Consider the following 5,305-nt stretch of genomic DNA (forward strand, 5'->3'; position numbering starts at 1 on the left):
TAAGCCATGCAACGGCTCCATATTGCAGATCCAAGCTTCTAAGGCATGTTTATCACGTAAAGTTGCAAACTTTACGTGCATGCAAGGCCCTAGAGACTCTAAATGACCAATCTAAAGCTTCTAATGGAGCTTTACACCTTAGGAGAGTCTCATTCTTGCAAGATCTGGAAACTTTTGTTAGATAAGGTGTCTAAGTCCATAACTATTTCTGGTATGTACTTGACCCGACCCGGCATGGTCCATTTGGGTTGCATGGCACCACGCAATTGGATAAACTAAAATGAGAGAAATAACACTTATGGTTTATTAATATATTATAAGTTCTAATATATTAATAATATTATTTAATTAGTTTGATCAAGAATTAATTTAGAATTAATTAAGTGATCAAAAGATAACTAATTAAATATATGGGTAGATTATGTAAATCTTCCATATATTATATAGTGGGCTAAGAGGCTCCATGGATTATCAAGTTGGGTTCCACCCATAGGATGCTCCATGGATGCTCCATGGGAGTTACAAACCCATGGGTCATGGAAATGAAGAGTCATGACACATTAGGGTTTACATGGTGTAACCCTAGATGTGTCAACATTATATAAGAAACCCATTCTCCACCAAAATAGGCTGCACACAAGAATCAAGAAGGCTAGAGCCGATTTTGCAAGTGTAATATTCTCTCAAAAGTTTACTCCAAAAGCATTTGGTGTTGTGTTAAGCATTTGAGGCATCACACTTGGGGTGCTAGGCTCACGAGGTTTCAAGGATCATAAGCAACAACAAGGTAAGTTATTCTATCTTTCATGCAAGTTAAAATTTGTTCCCTATGTATGCTAGATAGGAATATAACCTTGGAATTCAACTTTGCATGATAATTAGACAAACATAGATCCAAGGTTATTAGGGTTGCATGTACACTTAGGAAGTGTTAGAATGCTCAAAACCCATCAGTGGTATCAGAGCCTAGGTTTGTTTGTTGTTTTTTTTTTTTGTGCAAACTGCTTGGAAAAAAATCGTTTTTCTGTTTTCTGCTCGTATGAAAGTTTGCACATTTGTTGCTGGAAATGGACTAGAAACATTACCCTAAACTGTTTTGATGTTTTAAAACTTGTTTTAGATGGTGTAATGTTTATGCTAATCCATTTACAATGGCAATTATCAAAATTACAAGTTTTTTTTAAGTGTAATTTTTGATTCTTGAAAGTGTTCATATTCATGTTCTTGAACTTATGAAGATTAGATGATCATAGGAATTGTTTGTAACCTTCATGGTAGTTTAATTCATGATCATAATGTGTTTTAATGGAGTGCATAACTTGTTCATCGGAGACCTTGGAGTTGTACCAACTATAAAGGAGCCAATGGAGATTTTCTGTGACAGCAATAGTGCGGTTGCCTTAGCCAAGGAACCAAGAGATCGTGGGGATCCAGACACATTGATAGAAAATATCACTTCATTAGACATCGAATAGAAGAAGGAATCCTCGTAACAAAGAGGGTATCATCGGATGAGAACCCAGCAGATCCCCTCACGAAGGGACTGACTCGGGCTAAGCATCTCCAGCATGCTCGGAGCATAGGGCTGAAGGATAATATTAGTTTTAGTAGTTAGATAATCTTGAAATTAGTAAAATGTAATTGGCATTTGATGATAAATAAAAGCTGTTATTTATGAGTAAAGTGTTGCTATCTTTTGTCAATCGTTTACTATTATTTCTTTTTGCATGTTTTGACTTCCAGAATAATTATGTTATGGTTTATATCATATTATTCAAACTCTCCACAGTCGGTCATATGTTGGAAGTGTTGGATAAGGTGTCTAAGTCCATAACTATTTCTGGTATGTACTTGACCCGACCCGGCATGGTCCATTTGGGTTGCATGGCACCATGCAATTGGATAAACTAAAATGAGAGAAATAACACTTATGGTTTATTAATATATTATAAGTTCTAATATATTAATAATATTATTTAATTAGTTTAATCAAGAATTAATTTAGAATTAATTAAGTGATCAAAAGATAACTAATTAAATATATGGGTAGATTATGTAAATCTTCCATATCTTATATAGTGGGCTAAGAGGCTCCATGGATTATCAAGTTGGGTTCCACCCATAGGATGCTCCATGGATGCTCCATGGGAGTTACAAACCCATGGGTCATGGAAATGAAGAGTCATAACATATTAGGGTTTACATGGTGTAACCCTAGATGTGTCAACACTATATAAAGAACCCATGCTCCACCAAAATCGGTTGCACACAAGAATCAAGAGGGCTAGAGCCGATTTTGCAAGTGTAATATTCTCTCAAAAGTTTACTCCAAAAGCATTTGGTGTTGTGTGAAGCATTTGAGGCATCACACTTGGGGTGCTAGGCTCACAAGGTTTCAAGGATCATAAGCAACAACAAGGTAAGTTATTCTATCTTTCATGCAAGTTAAAATTTGTTCCCCATGTATGCTAGATAGGAATATAACCTTGGAATTCAACTTTGCATGATAATTAGACAAACATAGATCCAAGGTTATTAGGGTTGCATGTACACTTAGGAAGTGTTAGAATGCTCAAAACCCATCAGTGGTATCAGAGCCTGGTTCGTTTGTTGTTGTTTTTTTTTGTGTGCAAACAGCTTGGAAAAAAAATCGTTTTTCTGTTTTCTGCTCGTATGAAAGTTTGCACATTTGTTGCTGGAAATGGACTAGAAACATTACCCTAAACTGTTTTGATGTTTTAAAGCTTGTTTTAGATGGTGTAATGTTTATGCTAATCCATTTACAATGGCAATTATTAAAATTCCAAGTTTGTTTTTTAAGTGTAATTTTTGATTCTTGAAAGTGTTCATATTCATGTTCTTGAACTTATGAAGATTAGATGATCATAGGAATTGTTTGTAACCTTCATGGTAGTTTAATTCATGATCATAATGTGTTTTAATGGAGTCCATAACTTGTCCTCAAGTTATGGAAAACCAAAAGTCTCACTTTTATTAAAGCCATTAAAAGAACACGAGAGTTATAAAAATGAAGAGTCTTTATTTTTATTACTCAATTAATTCATAAGTTATAAGAAATGAAAAGTTTTGGAAGTTTACAAAACTTGCCCTCAAGTTTTGGAACATGTAAAGTCTTGATTAAAACTTTAGTTCCAACCCTTAGAATTTTAAAAGTTAAAATTCAACCCTTATACTTTATAATATTATAAGTTACTAATATATATATGTATAACAACAAGTCGTCTTACCGCTAGTACGCCTCATTCACGAAGCCGGTCTATAAGGGGGGTATAAGGTTGTTGCCTATAAAATGGCAACTTAATGGGTGTCCACTCTCACCCACCGCTTCCTTCATCGGTGGAGGGTCGTTAGCCGAACGGGTAGGACAAGGACTTATAAATTCTCATTAAAAGTGTGATGAATATTATAAAGTAACTAAATGCTTTTATTAAATTCCCAATTTTAGTTACTTTAGGAAAAATGTGAATAAGGTGCTAATCCATGAAATTACACTTTACACTTTGTTTAAGTCGTTGGTGGAGCGTGTGTGGTTAACCGGCACACTAACTTGGACTTAACAAGGTAGGTAAAGGGTGACTTAAGGTTTATCATAGTATCGGTGGAGCGTGTGTGGTTTACCGGCACATCGATTGAGTGATAAACTTTAAGGGTACCAAGTGATTTGCATGGTTACTTCACACCTCGTTTTGTGATCCTCGGTATCCCAGTCACAAAACTTGGAGGGCACACTCGAGATTGAAACATGCCTTTGGAAAAAAAATTCATTGAATCTCAAAAGAATCTAGGAATTTCTAAGAACCAATTAAAAATCTAATATCCATATTTCGTTTTTCATGGTGGAAATTGGTGAATCGTCATTCACCTACCTTTCAAATATGTTATAGCTTGGATTACGGCATACCTCTTCTAAGTTATAATATATTGTGATTGGATCCTAGCCTTAATATTACATTTGGGTGTTTTATTAAGGACTCTCTTAATATCTAAACTCATCTTGTTCTCTTCTTTCAGATGTCTTCAAACAATGCTGCTTCTGGCTCTAATCCTAATGGCTCCTTTACCCTTATGAACTTGTGTGGGAAAGTCACTTTTGATGGATCCAACTTCAATGAATGGATCAGAAACATCAGGATGATTACCCGCTACGAGGACAAAGAATATGTCCTTGACAAGGAGCTTAAGGAGATTGATGAGACCACTACAACTCCCCAGGAGATCGCTGACTTCCGAGCACATGAAAGGGATGCTACAAAAGTTGCATGCATCATGTTGGCCACCATGACAGCGGAACTCCAAAAGTCCTATGAGGACTTCTACCCTTTTGAAATGCACCAAGATCTGATGGAAAGATACCATCAAAGTGCACGACAAGAGAGGTATGAAATCATATGCTCTATCATAACAACCATGATGAAGGACGGGGAATCCGTCACGAGCCACATGCAGAAAATGCAAAGGTATATGGATCGGTTGCTGAAGCTTAATGTGAACTTCCCTGAGGAGCTTGCAATAGATATCATTTTGCACTCCTTACCATTGTGCTATGATCAATTATGCATGACATATCACATGAATAAGGAAGAGGTCACACACAACAAACTTCAGGGACTCCTCGAGACCGCAGAAACAGGTCTTAAGGGTAAGTCGGTTGTTAACACTCCTACTCCAAACTCCGCCCCGGTTTTGGCAATCGGGAAAGGTCGAGGGAAGAAGAGGAAGAGCTCTTCGAAGGGTACCAAGGCTAGGACCCTTGATGGCTCTTCTTCAAGTGGAACCAAGAAAGGTTTCGTCACTCCTTCTTCTGACCCTAAAGAGGCTGAATGCTTCTATTGCCATGAAAAGTCACATTGGAAGCGGAACTGCCCAAAGTACCAGCAAGATGTGAAGGATGGGAAAGTTAAACCCAACCATGCAGGTATTTACATTATCTTATCTAATAACTCACCCCATTCTAACTCTTGGGTCCTTGATACCGGTTGTGGTATTCATATCTGTTCTGATTTGCAGGGACTAAGAAGAAGTGAGAATGTGGAGCATGGAAGAATAAACTTAATCATGGGGAATAGGAAAGCTTTACCTGACACCAAGATTGGAGTTTATACTTTATCGCTAAGTAGTGGGTTTAGTTTAGATTTGAATAAATGTTGTTATTTGCCAGAAATGGCAAGAAATATTATTTCCTTTCATGCATTGTATAAACAAGGTTTCACCTTTTCATTTGATAATGAAGTTGGTTCGATTAATGCTTTCTTTAATAATGTTCTTTATTTTAAAGCATTACCTT

This window comes from Lactuca virosa, chromosome 5, assembly GCF_052849685.1.
Source record: "Lactuca virosa cultivar CGN04683 chromosome 5, Lactuca_virosa_CGN04683_v6, whole genome shotgun sequence".
Lineage (NCBI taxonomy): Eukaryota > Viridiplantae > Streptophyta > Magnoliopsida > Asterales > Asteraceae > Lactuca > Lactuca virosa.